This window comes from Medicago sativa, chromosome 4, assembly GCF_051527215.1.
Source record: "Medicago sativa cultivar Bolivia chromosome 4, Bolivia_mono, whole genome shotgun sequence".
NCBI classification, from domain to species: domain Eukaryota; kingdom Viridiplantae; phylum Streptophyta; class Magnoliopsida; order Fabales; family Fabaceae; genus Medicago; species Medicago sativa.
In genome coordinates this window covers 74614657-74637953 of record NC_140752.1, presented here as the reverse complement: position 1 = coordinate 74637953, position 23297 = coordinate 74614657, and the positions used below count along the sequence as shown (strand labels likewise).

Sequence of the window (23297 nt, the reverse complement as noted above, 5' to 3'; positions counted from 1 at the left end):
AGGTAAATGGATTCCTCCTTTGGATAATTTCATTAAAGTTAGACTATTACTTTTCCCACCCTACTGTCTTCTCATGCGCCCTGCAAAAATTCCAAAAATATCCCTGTTAGGGCTTTTCAGATCTTAAAATCCGAACAAAATCGATATGAAAAAGGTCTACTCTTTTCTTCAATATGACGCCTTTTCTCTTCCAATTTCTTCCCCGTCTTCTTCCTCAAATCAAATACCCATGTTTTCCATTCTCTAACAAAGGCTTTGTAAGATCTTCCAAACTGTTGCTACTCTTTAGTGTTGATGTACCAGAGGAACTTACTGGTGGTACTAAAGAATCTGATGGTTTACTAGTTGGTGCTTGAGTAGATTCAACACTCTTAGGTTTTTGTTGTTTGTTAGCTGGAACATAACTTGAGGTGCTCACACTAGCTTCCGACCTAGCTTTTGCTCCACTAGAAGATTGATTATTGGTATTAATCGAAGTGGAAGTCTCGTTCCTATTTTCTTGGTTAATCCATATGAAGGAATTTGTTGATTTCAATTTTCAATGGATGGATTCGGATTACATAATCCGGATGTTTTTACACATTCTAGATTATATAATCCGAAATATGTAAATCACCCCGTTGAAAGTCAACAAATAGGGTGAAAAATGATGTTTCCAGATTACATAATCCGGAATGCGTTAAAACAATTCAGATTTTATAATACGGAATGTGATTATATGGAGGATTTCTCTAGTATGACCAATATTTTTTTCCAGAAACAAGCTTTGAATTGCATAAAAAATGGTTGGGATATTTTGTTGGGAAGAATAAATCCTTGGAACCTGGTGTTGGAGTACTTATTTCTCTACATAACAATGCTCAAAGTATGAAGCTGACATATCCAGAACTCTTGTGATGAATGAGAAAAGTAAAGTTTCAATACTCACTTCAAGGCATTAGAATCATGAGTCATGAACTGTAAAGATTTCAAATTCCAAATTAACTTGCCTCATCAAAAGCTTAAAAAATATCAATGCTTGGTTGGTGAATTGTGCACACAACAGTTCTCCCTTGTCTATTGTGTTTCTCACAGTTCACATCACAATAACAGCGGCTCTAGCATCAAGTGTAACACTCTACTTCTATTAAGCGGTAAAACACGCGAATATACAAATATATTCTAGAAATAGATGCTACGTCTTCCAAATTAAAACATACATGCATAAAGATCATGTTACATCACATAGCAGCGGAACACATATATAATCCATAACAACTACAAATCTCAGAATAAGGACACAAAATAACATCCTCCAATCTCAGATACAATAATATATCAAATCTCAACATAATAATGTCTCAACACCAAAACTACATAATCAGATAGAAATCCAGCGTGCAAGAACTATCCTAGATCAGAGCCCTAATCTAGACACTGCACATAAAAAGAGGAACTCCGCTCCTTGGCAACATCAACACAAGTCTAAGCATCCTGCACTCCATCTACCCGTCCATACGGAAAGGTAGGTGGTAAACCACTGAGGGTTAGCATTACATCATCATAATCCATATAAGATTAAACAAGAACATTGGAAATGAAAGATATATTCAAGAACGAAGGACAACAAATCATACATGTATTCACAAGTATTCACAACACTTATATCATTCAAAGTTCGTATCAACAAGTGTATCATACACGTATCACATATACATAACCATCCCTCCTAGAACACTAGCATCACATGATTATTATCCCCCATCACTTACATTTCAAGCTATCACATTATTAACATGGCATAGCAAGTATATCCAATTTCTAAACAAATCATCGACATAAGTTCATCAATTATCAATCAATAGAAGGATTACTCACCTTATTCTCCACTTAGCATACTTAATTCAAAAGTACAATTTATCATTTCAAAGTCATAAGCAAGTAATCATCATCATCAAGGAAATCACCACATCATATGCATATACATATACAACTTTCACTTCATCATTATTATCAAATTAATTATCATCAAATAGATTCACCAAGTTTATAAGCACAACAAATAAGACATGCAATTAGAGCATAATTCAATTATTCACAACCATCAACAAAATCCACCAATGTACATATACACCAATCCACACAATCACAACATTCACCAAATTTCACCAATCCACAAATTCACCAAGTCATATATTCAATTATGACACAACTCATCAATTATTCAAATGCATATAATGCTCTAGACTCTTCTAGATGCATGTGGTACCAAATCACCTCAAGGTCGTCACCTTCGATGCAACAAAAACATCGTAATCACCTCAATTGGATATAAAATCCACCACCATCAGTCATGAATGCATGAACATATGACTCGACTCAATGCATATGTTCACACAAACAATAATCACCTCAACGTCACCAATACTTATACATATGCAATCAACAACAATTCACCGCCACTTAACATATGTACAATCACCAACAACATCCATAATTCAAGCAACATATAGTGGTCACATATATACACCACCAACAATCAACATTTGACATGTTCAACAAATAACATAACATAAACATGTTCATCACCCTTCAATTAGTATATATGCATCGACAACAATTCACCACCACTTAACATATACATACATCATTAATCATCTCCACATAAATCAACATATAATTGTCACATTTCTACATAATTTCTTACAATCCAAATAGAGGAACAATTACAACATATGATCACAAACATCATATTCATCACTCAACAACCATTCATACCTCATCTCATAATCATATTAATCTATTCATAAAGGGTTCATAAGCAATTGGCTCTCAAAAATCATTTTCTACCAAGTTCGTCTCCAAAAATCACAACATTGAAAATAATTGAGCATCTAAGCCAAAACCAAGTAAACGAGCTTAATTGCCTATGCCATGTATTCTCACAAGTCACATATACGTGCAGTAGAGGTTACATAAGCATTTCATCGGCCAAATACGATGAATTCATAAAAATCACAAAGTTCGTCTCACCGAAACACTTTTCAAGAAATTTTCCATTTTCTAAGCAAAACAAGTTAAATCTCTCACATCATAGTTTAAATACTACTAAACACCTTAATTGAACTCATAAAACATAAGTTTGAAGTTTGGAACCAATCCATAAGGTTTGGGTCGACTTAAGAGTAGTTATGCGGAATTTTTGTAAAATTTCACCAAGACCACCTTGGAGTATTTTCATCATAACTCAAAAACCAAAAATAATTTTTAAGTCAAACCAAAGCCTCTGGAAAGCTAATAAAATTATCTACAACTTTCATGTTTACACCGAAAGCCAATTCAAAACAGAAACGTGCGAAAAAGACGCGAGAACGTGAAACAGGGGATGCTGCCACTGTGCAGCTCGCAACTGCGAGTAAATCACTCGCCATTGCGAGTTGTGACAGTTAGCTCTCGGGAAAAACCTCATTTTCACCCCAAAACTCCAATTTTGACTTCCCAATGCCCAAATTTGATCTCAAGGTTTGTCTAAACATTTCTAAACATGAAAAGACACTCAAAATCATATAAAATTTGCCCCAAAACATTCTCTTAACAAAAATCATCATTTGACCCATTTTTCATCAAAACTTCAAAAACAACACAAAGTCATAGCAAACTCCACAATTATGATTACCCAAGGTTTTAATCATCAACAACAACATCTCTCAACAACAACAACAACTAACCATCATGAATTCATCAATAATTCATCACAACAACACCTCATATCATCATTTTTGGACAAAAATGCAAAGCACACATATAACCACAATTTAAGCATGTAATTTCATGATCAACAACTCAATTAACATTCAAATTACATACTCAAACATTGCATCAAAACATGAACACGAATTTGCAATCAATTAGGTTCAATTCATCAATTTCACAAAATGGGTAGAAATGAAAAGTTAGGAATTATGGTTGAAACATAACCCTCTTACCTCTAGCACCAAGAATCTCTAACCCTGTTGGAACAAAATATGTTTAACAATAAACCTTAAAGAGTTTTGATGATAACAAGGTATTAAAAATTGTAAATTGGATTAGCTAATATTTGTTCAAGTGTACAGGACCATAATTATAAAGTTACATCATCATTGGTTCTGAATGAGCAAATAAAGAGCTATGGAAACAACAAAATTTTGAAGCTTGGACGCTCCTGAAGGCAACTTGCTCCTGAAGAAAAAGCGCTCCTGAAGTCAAGCTGCTCCTGAAGAAATAGCGCTCCTGAAGTAAGCTGCTCCTGAAGAATAGTGCTCCTGAAGACAAGAGGTCCAGAAGTCACATCATCAGAAGCTGCATCATCAGAAGCTACAGAAGTCATCTCATCAGAAGCTGCATCATCAGAAGCTGCTTCATCAGAAGCCATTTCACCAGAAGCTGAATATCAACTGGATTTGCAAAGAATCAAGAATTGAAGAATTATCAATGCAAAAGCTGTCTATTGGATTCGAAAACACAAACAAAGGATTAGTGGAGTTTGCAACGGTCATTTCAAAGGTGTTTGAAGGCATGTGTTTGCAATTTGGACGAAAGCGTTGACATTGTACTTTGTACGAATTGTACAACCACGTTCTCCACTACTCTGTTTTGTGTCTGCACTTCAAGACAAGAAAACAGCTCCAGAATACGGTCTCGCCTGCATAGATGTTCCTTTGGATAAGGAATGGATTTCAAATTTGTTCTTCATAGGACAACAACCAAATCAGGCAAAAGATCATTGGTGAAAGATCAAGCTTCAACAACGACTCTTTGGTGTGCTGGCAATTTCACAACGTCTCTTTCACACCTCTATATAAAGGAGTGAAGACCTAGAGAATTTGTAATGCAAGAACGCTGAACGAAAGACTCACAAGATTTTCACAAGTACCAAACCTCTGCTGAAATTGTTCTGCATTCACTTAGAATTTCTGTGTCTCAAAGTCATATCTTAGAAATTCTTAAGTCCATTGAGTCTGTATCTGATTTGTATTGTGAGCACCTCTGATTGTATATCAAGTGTTCAACCTTAAACAATTTTCTGTGTAATTTTGTTTAGTTAGGAAGTCTCTTGCAGTTGTGCTTGAGCAGGAAGTCTCTTGATTGTGTTCTTGAGCAAAGGAAGTCTCTTGCTTGTGTGCTTGAGCATTTGTAATCAGATATTACTCATAGTGAAATCTCCTTGGAAGTGCAAGGGGGACTGGACTACTTCCGGATTGTGGAAGGAACCAGTATAATTGCTTTGTGTCGTTCTTCTTCTCTCTCTCTGTTTTATTCCGCTGCATTTAGATTCTGATCATCACTTCAGAAGCTGTCTCACTTAGCTTCTGATCAGTGTATTCAGTTATTTAGAGAAACGAAGAATTTTTCAAAACACAATTCAACCCCCCTTCTTGTGTTTTTCTCAACTTCAATTGGTATCTAGAGCCTTGGTCTGTTGTGTATCACTTAACCGTGCAACAGTCAAAGATCTGAGAAAAACATGACTACTCCTCCTCCTGATGGTGATACTAGCTATAAAAATGTCTCACATGATTATAGTGATAGTAAGAAAACCAGTGTTGGAAAAGTTCCAAAGTTCAATGGAGATGCTGAAGAGTTCTCTTGGTGGAAGACCAATTTTTACAGTTACATCATGAGCCTAGATGAAGAATTGTGGGATATTCTGGAAGACGGCGTTGGTGGTTTAGTCCTTGATGAAGAAGGAGCTGCTGTGGATAGAAAGAAACATACTCCAGAACTGAGGAAACTTTACAAGAAGCATCATATTATCAGAGGAGCTCTTGTCACTGCCATACCCAAAGCAGAATACATGAAGATGAGTGACAAATCCACTGCTAAAGCTATGTTTGCTTCTCTCTGTTCAAATTATGAAGGGAGCAAGAAGGTCAAAGAAGCAAAGGCTCTCCTGCTTGTACATCAGTATGAGTTATTCAAAATGAAGGATGATGAAACTATTGAGGAGATGTACTCAAGGTTTCAAACCTTAGTTTCTGGTCTACAGATTCTAAAGAAGAGCTATGTTGCTTCTGATCATGTAAGCAAGATTCTCAGAAGCTTACCTGCCAGATGGAGACCGAAGGTGACTGCCATTGAGGAAGCTAAAGATTTAAACACTTTAAGTGTCGAAGATCTTGTTAGTTCTCTCAAAGTTCATGAGTTAAGTCTTAATGAACATGAGTCTACTAAGAAGAGTAAATCAATAGCTCTTCCATCCAAAGGCAAGTCATCAAAAGCTCTCAAAGTGGTTGAATCTGAAGAGGAAGAACAGTCAAGTTCAGATTCTGAACCAGATGCTGCAGAAATGGCCATGCTCTCAAACAGACTTCAATATCTGGCCAAGAAGAACAGAAAGTTTCTCTTCAGAAGGGGTAACTCCAGAAGCTCAAGGAAAGAAGATCAGAAGGGATGCTTCAACTGTAAGAAGCCAGGTCACTTCATTGCTGAATGCCCTGATGTCACGACCCAAAAACAATCATCGTGACCGGCGCACGAACTAGATCATTCTAGTCCGGCAAGCCTATTAAACAAATTTGACAACTATAATAAATAAATAAAATTTCCAATTTGAATTTCATTTCAAATAAATGCTCACTGAAATTCGACAGAGTTTCCTCTGTATTTTTAACATTTCCAAGATGTAAATCCTGTTTTAAAAAACTTGTTTTATCAGCCAGAATATCCAAATAACATCTTTATTTTCATACTAATTGTACAATTTAAAAAAATAAAACATCTTATCAGATAAATACTTCTGATTCAAAATTACTATCATATACTTCATATATATATAGTTTGACATTAGTCTACAGTCATTTTCTATGTCATCAAGATGCGTCAATATTAACGTTAATCAATTCCATACTCTAAACTATTGGCAATATCCATATAATAGAATGGAACCTCATGAATTCCATTAACAATAGCAAGGACAAAGTGAGTCCTTTCTCCCCCTAGCATCAGAGAAAGCAATGCTCCGCTCGGCACCAAATTCTAAAATTCATTTCAGCAACAATAACAAAATCATATAACAAATCAAATATAATCATAATCACCACAAACAAATCAATCACAATCATATATCCAATATGTCGTATTCTGATATAACCTATACTTTGACATACTTATCTGAGTATGTATCTGAACCTTTTCCGATAATATCTAATTTCGGCTAACTAAGCCCTAGTTCCATAACTAACATTCCTCATTTCCAACTATTGATAAAATACCCATGAAACATTTCTTCATGGCTAACTCATTCTAAACATAACTTTTATGTTGATATATGTATGCTATGTTAGTATTCATGTTGGAGGGTCCTTAGAATTTTTCCTTGGTTCCATAATTTTATTTTTGTTCTCTTTCAAATATTATTTGAATAATTCTTGACTTAAAATTTCATATCATTAATTATACATTTCATTCGTTACTATGAGCCGTACCTCATAGGCTACATTATCTCTTCGTTGTAGCAAACGGAATTTTCATATTCGTTACTATGACCCGTACGTTATAGGCTACATTATCTCTTCGTTGTAGCAAACGGAATATACCACATTATCTCTTCGTTGTGGCGAACGGAAATATACCACATTATCTCTTCGTTGTGGCGAACGGAAATTTCATAAAATATCTATGAGCTTGTTACTCATAGGCTGCATTATCTCTTCGTTGCAGCAAACGGAGTTTTTCTCAATAGTCTCATTTCTTTCTTTCTTTCTTTCTTTCTTTTTCTATGAGCATGTTACTCATTTCAATTTTTCTCATCATTTCCATTTTCTGTGATTTTCTATGATTCACTGTGAGCATATTACTCATAGGTTGCATTTCAAATTTTCTTTCAAATCATTTCTATAAGTATATATATACATCAATTTCGTTGTTAATTTCCCTCCAACATTTATACTAACATAAACATACTCTTAACATAAAAGAGATTTTAAGTTACACTAATAAGGATATCTAATTCATAAATTCTCATTCTACTATCTCATATTTATTATGTTTCAAATGTACCATTCATATGGCATAATAGTCATGCTATAATTATCCCAACTTATTCTAATAATTCATAAACATTCCATCAATCACCATTTTAATCCAATTCCAAACAAGTTCTTAAATTATCTATACACATATCGTATAACTTTATATGTTCTTTTTATTACTAATCATCCATATACTTCTTTAAATCCACGTACTATCAATGTCAAATACACAAGTAACAATATCATTACTAATAAACTCTAACAAATCATCTAATCTACACACTAATACTCATATAAGACATTTCACAAACATCTCGTATGCATATTATGAATCATAATTCTTTAATAACGATGATGGTTCTTACTACCTTCAAAGTGACACGTATGAGATGCGTATAAAATAAATTACTCAATCTAAAAGAAATACCACATCTGAACAACTAAAATAATAAAACATATGCTTGGATTTATGGTTACCAAGTTATAAAACTAAAGGGAACTCACTATGATATGCTTTGCTTCCATTTCAAGCTTCAAGTTCCAACAAACTAACAAAGTCCTAGCTGCTGCTCTCTTGCTCAAGCTTGCTGCAAGGTGTTCAAGATGCAACACAAACAACAATCTTCCTCACATGAATACTAATACAGATTCTGCACAATTCTAGCATCAGACCCCTTACTTCAGAGTCACCTCCAGAATTCAATACTTGACCAAAATTCATGAAACCGACGCCAAAACGACGGCAATTTCGTTAGCTAACCATAGTAACAAGAGCCACCTGATTCGGAGTTACAGAGAGAAAGTTATTACAGTTTTAGTGGAGCCCTGTCCCAAAACCCGTAATCTTATTCTGCAGCTTTTCCAGCAACATTGTCCAACTTCTAATGCATTTTCTGAATTCATTTCTATTCCGAATCATACGAAGTTTGGGTCCAAACTGTAGGGAATTGAATGAGGAATCCAAAAATTCTATAATCATTAAATTCCAAACACAGCAAAAGATACGGCTAAAATACCACAATATGTTCTTACGAATTTTGAACCATAAAGTTCAAACATAATAGCTTTTAACAATGACAATACATTTTAACAGCAACATCAGCTCATTATACATCAACAACAGTCCAATTTCATCACTAATTTCCAACAATACAACTATTTCCGATATCAAATTCAAGGTTGAAAGATAAATCACCTTCAAGTTGAGATCTTAATCCTTCAAAAGTGCTAAACCCTTACTTCACCCAATCTTTGCTTCTGACTCCTATACCCATGGTCTAGTTCAGCCTTCCTTTTACTTGTTTCTAAAAACTTAAGCATCCACTACCAACATAACTTATATACTTGCACCAAAAGATGATTTTGCAAAGAGTTTGAAATTAAGGGAGGGAAAATTTGGGGTTCGGTTAAGGGAAAGAGTGGAGGAAGGAAAAATCAAAACTTAATTCAAGCCTTGCCATTGAGCCATGGTTCTTTAGATTCATTTGTATGTTGGATTAGAATAATTTTGAGTGGGTTCAATTTGGAAAAGTTAGGTTACATGAAGAAGGAAGGAATGGCGAGAGAGAGCAAAGAAAAGAGGGGAAGCTCTTTCAAAAAGAGATAGAGAAACGTGAGGAAGGAATGAGAGAAAAGAGGGGAAGATATTTTGGTATGTGTAGAAGAATGGAGAAGATTATAGATTTTGCCACTTAAATAATACTAAATGGCAAAATTATCATTTTACCCTTAACTTTAAAAAAAATCTCATGGAGGGGATATTACATTCTACCCCCCTTAAGAAAATTTCGTCCTCGAAATTTAGGGATTTACTTGCTAATAAGTACCAATAATTCCTCTATACTTTTGACTTTAGGTTCTAACATACATTTGTTACTAACTGGTTCTTTCTGACTGACTAATTTAAACTGCACAGGTACCAGCCACCACGCTTCCGCTGCGTCACTCTGATTTATTTCTTCACACCTTACATCATACTCCTTATACTACGTCTTACTCCGTCTTACCCATAACAATTTATATCCCTTCTTGAAAAAATTTCATCTTCATAAATCACCAGACACTGGTGGCGTTAAATACTTCCTTAACAAAATTCATTGTAAGCTTCCAGACTTTTCTTCTTCTCGTACTTCATTCCTCCAATGTCATATTCAGCTCTCAGACATTTGTTCTAACTGTCATATACTAGTCTGAGTTGATCAGGCTCAGCCAGACATGACATTTGGAATAAATATCTGGAACCCAATAGTCACACTACATCTTATTGAATTCCATTGACCCAAGGCACGATCTGAATCGACCAGCTCTGATACCAACTTTGTCACGACCCAAAAACAATCATCGTGACCGGCGCACGAACTAGATCATTCTAGTCCGGCAAGCCTATTAAACAAATTTGACAACTATAATAAATAAATAAAATTTCCAATTTGAATTTCATTTCAAATAAATGCTCACTGAAATTCGACAGAGTTTCCTCTGTATTTTTAACATTTCCAAGATGTAAATCCTGTTTTAAAAAACTTGTTTTATCAGCCAGAATATCCAAATAACATCTTTATTTTCATACTAATTGTACAATTTAAAAAAATAAAACATCTTATCAGATAAATACTTCTGATTCAAAATTACTATCATATACTTCATATATATATAGTTTGACATTAGTCTACAGTCATTTTCTATGTCATCAAGATGCGTCAATATTAACGTTAATCAATTCCATACTCTAAACTATTGGCAATATCCATATAATAGAATGGAACCTCATGAATTCCATTAACAATAGCAAGGACAAAGTGAGTCCTTTCTCCCCCTAGCATCAGAGAAAGCAATGCTCCGCTCGGCACCAAATTCTAAAATTCATTTCAGCAACAATAACAAAATCATATAACAAATCAAATATAATCATAATCACCACAAACAAATCAATCACAATCATATATCCAATATGTCGTATTCTGATATAACCTATACTTTGACATACTTATCTGAGTATGTATCTGAACCTTTTCCGATAATATCTAATTTCGGCTAACTAAGCCCTAGTTCCATAACTAACATTCCTCATTTCCAACTATTGATAAAATACCCATGAAACATTTCTTCATGGCTAACTCATTCTAAACATAACTTTTATGTTGATATATGTATGCTATGTTAGTATTCATGTTGGAGGGTCCTTAGAATTTTTCCTTGGTTCCATAATTTTATTTTTGTTCTCTTTCAAATATTATTTGAATAATTCTTGACTTAAAATTTCATATCATTAATTATACATTTCATTCGTTACTATGAGCCGTACCTCATAGGCTACATTATCTCTTCGTTGTAGCAAACGGAATTTTCATATTCGTTACTATGACCCGTACGTTATAGGCTACATTATCTCTTCGTTGTAGCAAACGGAATATACCACATTATCTCTTCGTTGTGGCGAACGGAAATATACCACATTATCTCTTCGTTGTGGCGAACGGAAATTTCATAAAATATCTATGAGCTTGTTACTCATAGGCTGCATTATCTCTTCGTTGCAGCAAACGGAGTTTTTCTCAATAGTCTCATTTCTTTCTTTCTTTCTTTCTTTCTTTTTCTATGAGCATGTTACTCATTTCAATTTTTCTCATCATTTCCATTTTCTGTGATTTTCTATGATTCACTGTGAGCATATTACTCATAGGTTGCATTTCAAATTTTCTTTCAAATCATTTCTATAAGTATATATATACATCAATTTCGTTGTTAATTTCCCTCCAACATTTATACTAACATAAACATACTCTTAACATAAAAGAGATTTTAAGTTACACTAATAAGGATATCTAATTCATAAATTCTCATTCTACTATCTCATATTTATTATGTTTCAAATGTACCATTCATATGGCATAATAGTCATGCTATAATTATCCCAACTTATTCTAATAATTCATAAACATTCCATCAATCACCATTTTAATCCAATTCCAAACAAGTTCTTAAATTATCTATACACATATCGTATAACTTTATATGTTCTTTTTATTACTAATCATCCATATACTTCTTTAAATCCACGTACTATCAATGTCAAATACACAAGTAACAATATCATTACTAATAAACTCTAACAAATCATCTAATCTACACACTAATACTCATATAAGACATTTCACAAACATCTCGTATGCATATTATGAATCATAATTCTTTAATAACGATGATGGTTCTTACTACCTTCAAAGTGACACGTATGAGATGCGTATAAAATAAATTACTCAATCTAAAAGAAATACCACATCTGAACAACTAAAATAATAAAACATATGCTTGGATTTATGGTTACCAAGTTATAAAACTAAAGGGAACTCACTATGATATGCTTTGCTTCCATTTCAAGCTTCAAGTTCCAACAAACTAACAAAGTCCTAGCTGCTGCTCTCTTGCTCAAGCTTGCTGCAAGGTGTTCAAGATGCAACACAAACAACAATCTTCCTCACATGAATACTAATACAGATTCTGCACAATTCTAGCATCAGACCCCTTACTTCAGAGTCACCTCCAGAATTCAATACTTGACCAAAATTCATGAAACCGACGCCAAAACGACGGCAATTTCGTTAGCTAACCATAGTAACAAGAGCCACCTGATTCGGAGTTACAGAGAGAAAGTTATTACAGTTTTAGTGGAGCCCTGTCCCAAAACCCGTAATCTTATTCTGCAGCTTTTCCAGCAACATTGTCCAACTTCTAATGCATTTTCTGAATTCATTTCTATTCCGAATCATACGAAGTTTGGGTCCAAACTGTAGGGAATTGAATGAGGAATCCAAAAATTCTATAATCATTAAATTCCAAACACAGCAAAAGATACGGCTAAAATACCACAATATGTTCTTACGAATTTTGAACCATAAAGTCCAAACATAATAGCTTTTAACAATGACAATACATTTTAACAGCAACATCAGCTCATTATACATCAACAACAGTCCAATTTCATCACTAATTTCCAACAATACAACTATTTCCGATATCAAATTCAAGGTTGAAAGATAAATCACCTTCAAGTTGAGATCTTAATCCTTCAAAAGTGCTAAACCCTTACTTCACCCAATCTTTGCTTCTGACTCCTATACCCATGGTCTAGTTCAGCCTTCCTTTTACTTGTTTCTAAAAACTTAAGCATCCACTACCAACATAACTTATATACTTGCACCAAAAGATGATTTTGCAAAGAGTTTGAAATTAAGGGAGGGAAAATTTGGGGTTCGGTTAAGGGAAAGAGTGGAGGAAGGAAAAATCAAAACTTAATTCAAGCCTTGCCATTGAGCCATGGTTCTTTAGATTCATTTGTATGTTGGATTAGAATAATTTTGAGTGGGTTCAATTTGGAAAAGTTAGGTTACATGAAGAAGGAAGGAATGGCGAGAGAGAGCAAAGAAAAGAGGGGAAGCTCTTTCAAAAAGAGATAGAGAAACGTGAGGAAGGAATGAGAGAAAAGAGGGGAAGATATTTTGGTATGTGTAGAAGAATGGAGAAGATTATAGATTTTGCCACTTAAATAATACTAAATGGCAAAATTATCATTTTACCCTTAACTTTAAAAAAAATCTCATGGAGGGGATATTACACCTGATCTTCAAAGAGAAAAGTCAAAGGACAAGTCAAAAAGGTCTACATTCAAACCAAGCAAATTCAAGAAGCAGATTAAGCAGAGTTTAATGGCAACCTGGGATGACTTGGGTAGTGAATCTGGATCTGATAAAGAGGAAGCTGATGAAGATGCAAAGGTAGCTGTTGGGTTGGTAGCAACAGCAACTTCAGAAGCTGGATCAGATTCAGACTCAGAAGATGAAAATGAGGTATATTCCAAAATTCCCAGAGATGAACTTGTTGAGTCACTTAAAGAACTTCTTACACATTTTGAAGTAAGAACCAATGAGTTGAAGGATTTAAAAGAAAAATATGCTGATTTGGTACAACAGCAAAAATCAACTTTATTGGATCTGAAAGCTTCTGAACAAGGACTTAGGGGCTTTGACTTCATGTGTAAAACATATGAAGATCAGCTCAAGTTCTTATGTCAGAAGCTACAAGAAAAGTGTAATGAAAAACCTTTAAGTAACCATGAAATTGCTCTTGAAGATTTTATTATATCTGGCATTGACAGAAGCAGAGTGGCTTCTATGATTTATAGCATTTACAAGAACAATGGCAGAGGAATTGGTTTTCCAGAAGTGAAACTGGAGAAAACCAATCTAAAGTCTTGTTGTGAATGCATCAAGGAAGGTCTGAAAACATTCTTTGTACCAGAAGGGGCTGAGTTGGAAACTGTTGTTCAATCAGAACCTGAAGCTTCTAGTTCTAAGGCTAAGATTACTTCAAAGCCAAAGAACTCTAAGTCAAAGGCTATGATCAAATCTGATTCCAAAACTTCAAAGGTTAGGATCCTGAAAAGATCAGAACCTATTCCTCAGAGTCTGGTGAAACCAAAATCTGGGGTTCTGAAGTCTAAGTTTCAGAAGAAGACAGTTACTGCTTCTGAAGTACCAAAACCTAAGGTGATGGTTAATCAGAAGCAACCCAACTCACAGCACAAGGTACAAGAAGTGAAGAGTAAAGCCTTAAGTACTAACCTTCCAGGACCCATAGAACAATGGGTACCTAAATCTAAAAATGTCAATGATGCAGGTATGTCTAAGAGCAGTGCCAAAGCAAAGATCATGGTACCTAGACAGCGGTTGCTCAAGACACATGACAGGAGACAAGTCCATGTTCCTCAGCCTAACAATGAAAGAGGGAGGAAATGTGAAATTTGGAGGCAACCAGTCAGGCAGGATCATAGGTACAGGAACTATTGGTAATTCCTCTACCTCAATTAATAATGTATGGTTGGTAGATGGTCTTGAACATAACCTTTTGAGCATAAGTCAATTTTGTGATAATGGTTATGATGTGCTTTTTGAAAAACCCAACTGTACAGTAATCAACAAGAAAGACAAATCCATTGTGTTCAAGGGAAAGAGAGTTGACAATGTCTATAAAATCAATTTTTCTGAACTGGCTGATCAGAAGGTGATTTGCCTACTATCAGTGAATGATAAGAAATGGATGTGGCACAGAAGGTTGGGACATGCTAACTGGAGGTTAATCTCTAAGCTTAGTAAGTTACAACTTGTGAAAGGGCTACCAGACATTGACTATCATTCAGATGCACTTTGTGGTGCATGTCAGAGAGGGAAAATTGTGAAATCATCTTTTAAAACCAAAGACATTGTCTCAACCTCAAGACCTTTAGAATTACTCCATATTGATTTATTTGGACCAGTGAGTACTGCATCCTTATATGGAAGTAGATATGGATTAGTCATTGTTGATGATTACAGCAGATGGACTTGGGTGAAATTCATAAAGAGTAAAGATGTTGCGTGTGATGTATTCAGTAGCTTCTGCACTCAAATTCAATCTGAAAAAGAATCAAAAATTTTGAAAGTCAGAAGTGATCATGGTGGAGAATTTGAAAATGAGCCATTTGAAGCTTTTTGTGAAAAACATGGAATTTTCCATGAATTCTCTTCTCCTAGAACACCACAACAAAATGGAGTTGTAGAGAGAAAGAATAGAACTTTACAAGAAATGGCCAGAACCATGATTCATGAAAACAATTTACCAAAACATTTTTGGGCAGAAGCAGTGAATACAGCATGCTATGTTCAAAACAGGATCTATATTAGACCTATTTTGGAGAAAACAGCATATGAACTCTTTAAAGGAAGAAAACCCAATATCTCTTACTTTCATCAATTTGGATGTACTTGTTACATTCTGAACAACAAGCTCTACCTAAAGAAATTTGATGCCAAGGCCCAAAGAGGAATCTTTTTAGGTTACTCTGAAAGGTCAAAGGCATACAGAGTGTATAATTCAGAAACACTCTGTGTTGAAGAATCTATGCACGTTAAATTTGATGACAAGGAGCTTGAAGATAAAACTTCAAAGCAGGGTGAAAGTTTTGCAGAGATACAGGTTCCTGAAGCTACTCCAGAACCTGATCAGATAGCTGAGTCTGAAGATAGTCCAGAAGCTGAACCCACATCAGAAGCGCAAGATGAAACTGCTTCTGATGAAGCACAAGATGGCTCACATCAAGAAGATCCTCCCAGAAACACATTCAAACACAAGTCTTCACATCCTGAGGAGCTAATCATTGGAAACAAAGATAGTCCAAGAAGAACAAGATCACATTTCAGACAAGAAGAGTCAATGATTGGACTAATCTCAATGATTGAACCTACAACAGTTGATGAAGCACTCTCAGATGATGGATGGATCCTAGCTATGCAAGAAGAGTTGAATCAATTTCAAAGAAATGATGTGTGGGATCTGGTACCCAAACCTCAGCACAAGAACATTATTGGAACAAAATGGGTATTCAGAAACAAGCTGAATGAGCAAGGTGAAGTAACAAGAAACAAAGCCAGACTTGTTGCACAAGGGTATAGTCAACAAGAAGGCATTGATTACACTGAAACGTTTGCTCCAGTTGCAAGATTGGAAGCAATCAGGTTACTTCTTTCCTATGCAGTTAATCATGGCATAATATTATATCAGATGGATGTCAAGAGTGCATTTCTCAATGGTGTCATAGAAGAAGAAGTGTATGTTAAGCAACCTCCTGGATTTGAGGATATTAAATATCCTGACCATGTTTTTAAATTGAAGAAATCACTATATGGCTTGAAACAAGCTCCCAGAGCTTGGTATGATAGACTAAGTAATTTCTTAATCAAAAATGATTTTAAGAGAGGACAGGTTGACACTACACTCTTCAGAAGGACCCTTGGGAAAGATATTCTTGTTGTGCAAATATATGTTGATGATATAATATTTGGTTCTACTAATGCATCTCTTTGCAAGGAATTTTCTGAGTTAATGCAGGATGAATTTGAAATGAGCATGATGGGAGAGCTGAAGTTCTTCCTTGGCATTCAAATCAATCAATGCAAAGATGGAGTCTATGTTCATCAATCATAGTACACAAAGGAGCTTCTGAAGAAGTTCAAACTTGAATATTGTAAAGTGATGAACACTCCAATGCATCCTACGTGCAACCTGAGCAAAGAAGATGAAGGAGCTAAAGTAGATCAGAAGCTGTATAGAGGTATGATTGGTTCTTTGTTATACCTCACTGCATCTAGGCCAGATATTTTATTCAGTGTATGCTTGTGTGCAAGATTCCAATCAGATCCTAGAGAATCTCATATGACTGCTGTCAAGAGAATCTTCAGGTATTTGAAGGGAACAACTAATCTTGGACTCCTTTATAGGAAATCCTTAGATTATAAGCTAATTGGATTCTGTGATGCTGATTATGCTGGTGATAGGATTGAAAGAAAATCAACCAGTGGCAATTGTCAATTTCTGGGTGATAATCTTATATCCTGGGCTAGCAAAAGACAAACAACTATTGCTATGTCTACAGCAGAAGCAGAATACATTTCAGCTGCAAGTTGTTGTACACAACTACTTTGGATGAAACATCAGTTGGAAGATTATCAGATAACTGCTGACAGTATTCCCATTTATTGTGATAATACTGCTGCTATTTGTTTGTCTAAAAATCCAATTTTGCATTCAAGAGCTAAGCACATTGAAATCAAACACCACTTTATCAGAGATTATGTTCAAAAAGGAATTTTAGATATACAATTCATTGATACTGAAAATCAATGGGCTGATATATTTACTAAGCCTTTAACTGTTGAAAGATTTGATTTTATAAAGAAAAATTTGAACATGCACTTCGTGTCTGATTAAATGTTTGCTTGCTCCTGAATAGGATTTTAGGTTCTGAAGTTAGTTCAGAAGCGGTAGTCCATCAGGAGCTCTTTATTGAGGTTCTGAGGAAAACTCGCTTCTGATGATGACATCAGCATCTGAAGTCCAGAAGCTGGATTTGTTGCTTCTGAATAGTTGAATTAGTGGAAACGTTGGGAGTTACTTGTTAAAGTAACTTCTGGCCCACTAACTTGGTTGTTACTCTGTGAACTTCTTACGTGGCCTGTATGTGTTGGTGTATAACTAAAAGGGCAATGATGATTTAAAAGCTTTGAAAGTACTTTTCACGCGCCCCCAATTTTGTCATTAATGTTATGTTTGTTTGTCTCTTTTGAATTACAATCGTTTTACTTTTAACACTTTGTCAATTCACACACTACTCACTCACAACAAACACATTTGCTCTCAAACCGTTTGCGAAGTAAGCGCATTCTCTCAACCTTAGAACCCTAAAAATCTTCATCTTCTTCAAATCTTCGTCAATCATCAAATGGCATCATCAAGCTCAAAAGTTTCAGAATCTACTTCAAACAAGCAAAGCGTATCAGAATCTGAGTCCATCTACAAAGAAAAGACTATGGATATTCCATGGGAATCCTTGATAGTCCAAATAGAGTCACCAGTGGATTTTACTTCACTCAAGAAGTACGAAGTAAACATGGAAGGTTTAATAGAAACACAGGAGCTGTCTGAGTATTTCAGAATGCTAAATGGGCCAACATATGTGAATTTGGTCAAGGACTTTTGGTTAAAAGCTGAAGTGTACAATGAAAAGCCTGCAAAAGTTGTAAGCAAACAAGCTGGGTCAAAGAAAGGGAAAATGGTCATGGATATGAATCCTACATCATTTGACAGCTTAGAAATAAGGTCTGAAGTGATGGGCATTCCTATAACCATCACTGAGGAAGTTATAGCTAAAGCTTGTAGAAGGCATGCAGAGGGAAGATTCCAAGAAATAGTCAGGAAGGAAGATGTCCTGCTACAAGGTTACTACAACACTCTTTTGGGTGGGAAGAAGGATGCAAAGCCTTCTGAAATGGAGATTCACAACAGGATGTTGGTGAAGTTCAGTAATGATTGCTTCTTTCAAAGAGCAGGAGGATCTGACCAACCCAACAATCAACAGAAGCTAGCAATTTACTTCATGGCTATTTTGGAAAAGATAAACTTCCCAAGATATGTAATGGATCATCTCTGCTGGGCCATAAACGAAAGCATTACAAGAGAAAGAAAACAAGTACCCTATGGAAGATTGCTGTCTGAAATCTTTCATCAAGGAAGGGTGCTGGAGTTCTTAAAAAGGACAAGGAGTGCTTCTGATAAATGTTTCAAAGTCTCTACTGCTGAAAGGACTATCAGTAGCAGGAGCTTACACTCTATGAAGTTCTTCAAAGAAGCTCCTAAAGATGAGAAATGGTTGGAGTTGACCACAGAAGAATCTGAGATTATCAGAGACTTTCCTTCCATAGTTAAGGAAAGTAATCCTGAACACTTAGCTAGATTAGTAGCTGAGTACGTCTTGGAGGAAGATGCGAGGTCTCAGGAGGAAGCTGCTCTTGCTAAAGGAAAAGGCAAGAAGGCCAAAGCAGTTGCTGTGTCAGAAGCTGCTGTTTCTGATGCACCTAAAGGGAAAAGGGCCAGAACTAGTTCTGAATCTGATGCTGCTCCTACTAAAGGAAAGAAGGCCAGAACCAGTACTGAGTCTGAAGCTGCTATTGCTAAAGCTGCTAAGTCTGAAGCTAAACCTGTTTCTATCAAGGATAAAGGAAAGATGCAGAAGATTGGTGCTGCTTCTATTCCTCAGAAGAGAAGAAAAGGTAAGGCAGACTTGGTAATCACTCAAGAGCAGCTGGAGGAAGCTCTTGAAGAAATGGAAAAAGAAGAGGCTGATCCCAAGCTGAAGAAGAAGAAGGCTCCCCTTCAACTTGTGAGTCCTATGGTTGAGATGACTCCAATAAGGAAAAGGATGGCAGATGAACGTGCTTCTGAACTTATTGCAGACAAAAAGGATCTAAAAGCACAATACACTCATCAAAGAGATGAAAAGCTCAAGGCCTTGGGATTGGAAGATTGTGATAGGTTCTACAAAGATAAATTGGCTGAAGTAAGAGCCATTGCTGGTAAGCCCACTAAAGACAATGAGGAAGACGGTATGATGCTCATGTTTGAAAATGCTCCAGAAGAGGGAACTTCAGAAGTAGTTCCTCAAGTTGCTGATCCACAAGAGATCACTTCTGAAGCTGGCCCTGCAGATCAGGTAATTCAGATTCCAGTCACCTCTATCCCCATTTCACCTTCTTCAACATCTGTACCTGAACCAATAGAAGACACTTCTGTCTTAGACAATCTTGCTCTCCATTACTCAGGTGAGTTACCCATAGACAAATCCACCTCAGAAAAAGCCTCTGAAGCAACTCCAGAAGCAGCTGCTTCTGAAAACGTTGTTTCAGAAAACCCCCATCAACAAACACCTGAACCACAAAAACCCACAACACCCCCACAATCACCAACAGCTACCATTGACCCCCAACTCAACACTCAAACATCAACTTCACCACAACAACCACCATCTGAAACTGAATTTCAACCTTTACCTGAACACTCTCCTGAACCAACTCCCATGGATGTTGACATCTCTCTAGTCAATGTTCAAGCCTCAACCTCCACCACACACATTGATTCTGACCAGCCCTCATCTTCTAACACACAAACACACCTTACCATTCCAGTTCCTAACCCTATTCAAGACTTAGAAATCAGTGATTCTGATCTTGAAATCCTTGAACATCCACCCACAAACATCCTGGAATCTGGATATATCAATTCTGAGCTTCTGACAATCCTTAGTCAATTGCTTAATCTTGTGGATCAACGAAGGACAATTGATCTCACAAGTGCATATGAAGACTCCTGGGCATCACTTCAGAACCGGGCAACTGAGCTAATTGAAAGCTTAAGGGCTAAGTGCATCAGAAGCAAGGAAGCTTCTGTCAGGAAGTTAATGGAGCATCTGAATCAGAGTCTCAGAGTAAGAAGTTCTACACTGCTCCTGGCAAACCAGCCTTTCTTCTTAGAAACGGATTACTTGACCAGAGAAGCAAGGTTGTGTAAGCTTCTGAAGAAACAGATGGCACAGCAGCAGCAAGAAGCTAAGGAAAGGGAACAGGCTCTTCTCCAGAGGCAACAACAGCTTGAAGAACTGTTGCAGAAGAAGATTGAAGAAATGGAGGAGATGAAGAAACAACATCAAACCAACACTTAGTTGCACACCCTTGTGTTTTTCTTTTTGTTTGTTGTTTGTTTTGAATTCCTAGTCCTTGCTTCTGAAACCATTCTGTTTTAATTCTCTTTGCCTCTGAATGCTTACTGATTCTGACTGTTTAGCTGCTTCTGACAATTGAATATACATGATTTTTGCTCTGATTTATTTAGTTCATTGCTTAGTATACTCTCTCACGTTTGAGTTTTTCTCATATCTTTTTGTCTTTTGTGCTTAGATTTATTTTATTTTTTTTGATAATGACAAAAGGGGGAGTATATGTGACAAGTATTTAAAGGCTCTGAGCCCCATTAATGGCATTTGAAATTTTTGAAAAACTTCTATCTTTTTACCTTATTGGTATAAGCTTAATGAACGAAGGAGTATCAAAATTCAAGTAAAGCTAATTGAACCATTCTTCTTATCTATAAGTAAATTCTTTCAATGATTCAATTTTGCTTTTAAGCTCTGATAATAATTATTGCGCAAAATGAATTTAATTAACCTGGATAGAACTTAGGGGGAGCTTACAAACCTCACCTTAAAGACTGTCAGACTCAGGGGGAGTTTGAGCTTACAAACCTCAGATTCTGAGCTTACAAACCTCAGAACCCCAAAGTCAACTTGTTAATTAGATTAACAACAATTGATCAATTTTAAATACTTTTGTTTGTCATCATCAAAAAGGGGGAGATTGTTGGAACAAAATATGTTTAACAATAAACCTTAAAGAGTTTTGATGATAACAAGGTATTAAAAATTGTAAATTGGATTAGCTAATATTTGTTCAAGTGTACAGGACCATAATTATAAAGTTACATCATCATTGGTTCTGAATGAGCAAATAAAGAGCTATGGAAACAACAAAATTTTGAAGCTTGGACGCTCCTGAAGGCAACTTGCTCCTGAAGAAAAAGCGCTCCTGAAGTCAAGCTGCTCCTGAAGAAATAGCGCTCCTGAAGTAAGCTGCTCCTGAAGAATAGTGCTCCTGAAGACAAGAGGTCCAGAAGTCACATCATCAGAAGCTGCATCATCAGAAGCTACAGAAGTCATCTCATCAGAAGCTGCATCATCAGAAGCTGCTTCATCAGAAGCCATTTCACCAGAAGCTGAATATCAACTGGATTTGCAAAGAATCAAGAATTGAAGAATTATCAATGCAAAAGCTGTCTATTGGATTCGAAAACACAAACAAAGGATTAGTGGAGTTTGCAACGGTCATTTCAAAGGTGTTTGAAGGCATGTGTTTGCAATTTGGACGAAAGCGTTGACATTGTACTTTGTACGAATTGTACAACCACGTTCTCCACTACTCTGTTTTGTGTCTGCACTTCAAGACAAGAAAACAGCTCCAGAATACGGTCTCGCCTGCATAGATGTTCCTTTGGATAAGGAATGGATTTCAAATTTGTTCTTCATAGGACAACAACCAAATCAGGCAAAAGATCATTGGTGAAAGATCAAGCTTCAACAACGACTCTTTGGTGTGCTGGCAATTTCACAACGTCTCTTTCACACCTCTATATAAAGGAGTGAAGACCTAGAGAATTTGTAATGCAAGAACGCTGAACGAAAGACTCACAAGATTTTCACAAGTACCAAACCTCTGCTGAAATTGTTCTGCATTCACTTAGAATTTCTGTGTCTCAAAGTCATATCTTAGAAATTCTTAAGTCCATTGAGTCTGTATCTGATTTGTATTGTGAGCACCTCTGATTGTATATCAAGTGTTCAACCTTAAACAATTTTCTGTGTAATTTTGTTTAGTTAGGAAGTCTCTTGCAGTTGTGCTTGAGCAGGAAGTCTCTTGATTGTGTTCTTGAGCAAAGGAAGTCTCTTGCTTGTGTGCTTGAGCATTTGTAATCAGATATTACTCATAGTGAAATCTCCTTGGAAGTGCAAGGGGGACTGGACTACTTCCGGATTGTGGAAGGAACCAGTATAATTGCTTTGTGTCGTTCTTCTTCTCTCTCTCTGTTTTATTCCGCTGCATTTAGATTCTGATCATCACTTCAGAAGCTGTCTCACTTAGCTTCTGATCAGTGTATTCAGTTATTTAGAGAAACGAAGAATTTTTCAAAACACAATTCAACCCCCCTTCTTGTGTTTTTCTCAACTTCAAACCCAAGCTTCAATTTAGCTCCTAGATGATGAATCCCCTCTTGCCTCTAACCTTTGTTCTTGTTCTTCCCTCTAGCCTCTATCTATTCTCTTCTCAAATGAAA

At 35.9% G+C, this 23297-nt stretch overlaps 2 long non-coding RNA genes across 7 annotated transcripts; both read right to left on the bottom strand.

Annotated features, from left to right (window-relative positions):
• Positions 1-1179: 1179 nt before the first annotated feature.
• On the bottom strand, positions 1180-23297 carry LOC146931835 (uncharacterized). The gene is made up of 3 exons (XR_015006835.1): positions 23190-23297; positions 3966-3981; positions 1180-1484 (listed from the first exon to the last, which is right to left on the bottom strand). It is a non-coding gene; the product is annotated as an uncharacterized LOC146931835 (long non-coding RNA).
• Positions 6473-13508, bottom strand: LOC146931836 (uncharacterized). 6 transcript variants are annotated; one of them, XR_015006834.1, is made up of 4 exons: positions 12346-13508; positions 8496-10373; positions 6907-6996; positions 6473-6523 (listed from the first exon to the last, which is right to left on the bottom strand). It is a non-coding gene; the product is annotated as an uncharacterized LOC146931836 (long non-coding RNA). The 6 variants fall into 6 exon arrangements; XR_015006833.1 differs by lacking the exon at positions 6473-6523 and having other exon boundaries at positions 6741-6996; XR_015006829.1 differs by lacking the exons at positions 6473-6523; positions 6907-6996 and having other exon boundaries at positions 7708-10846.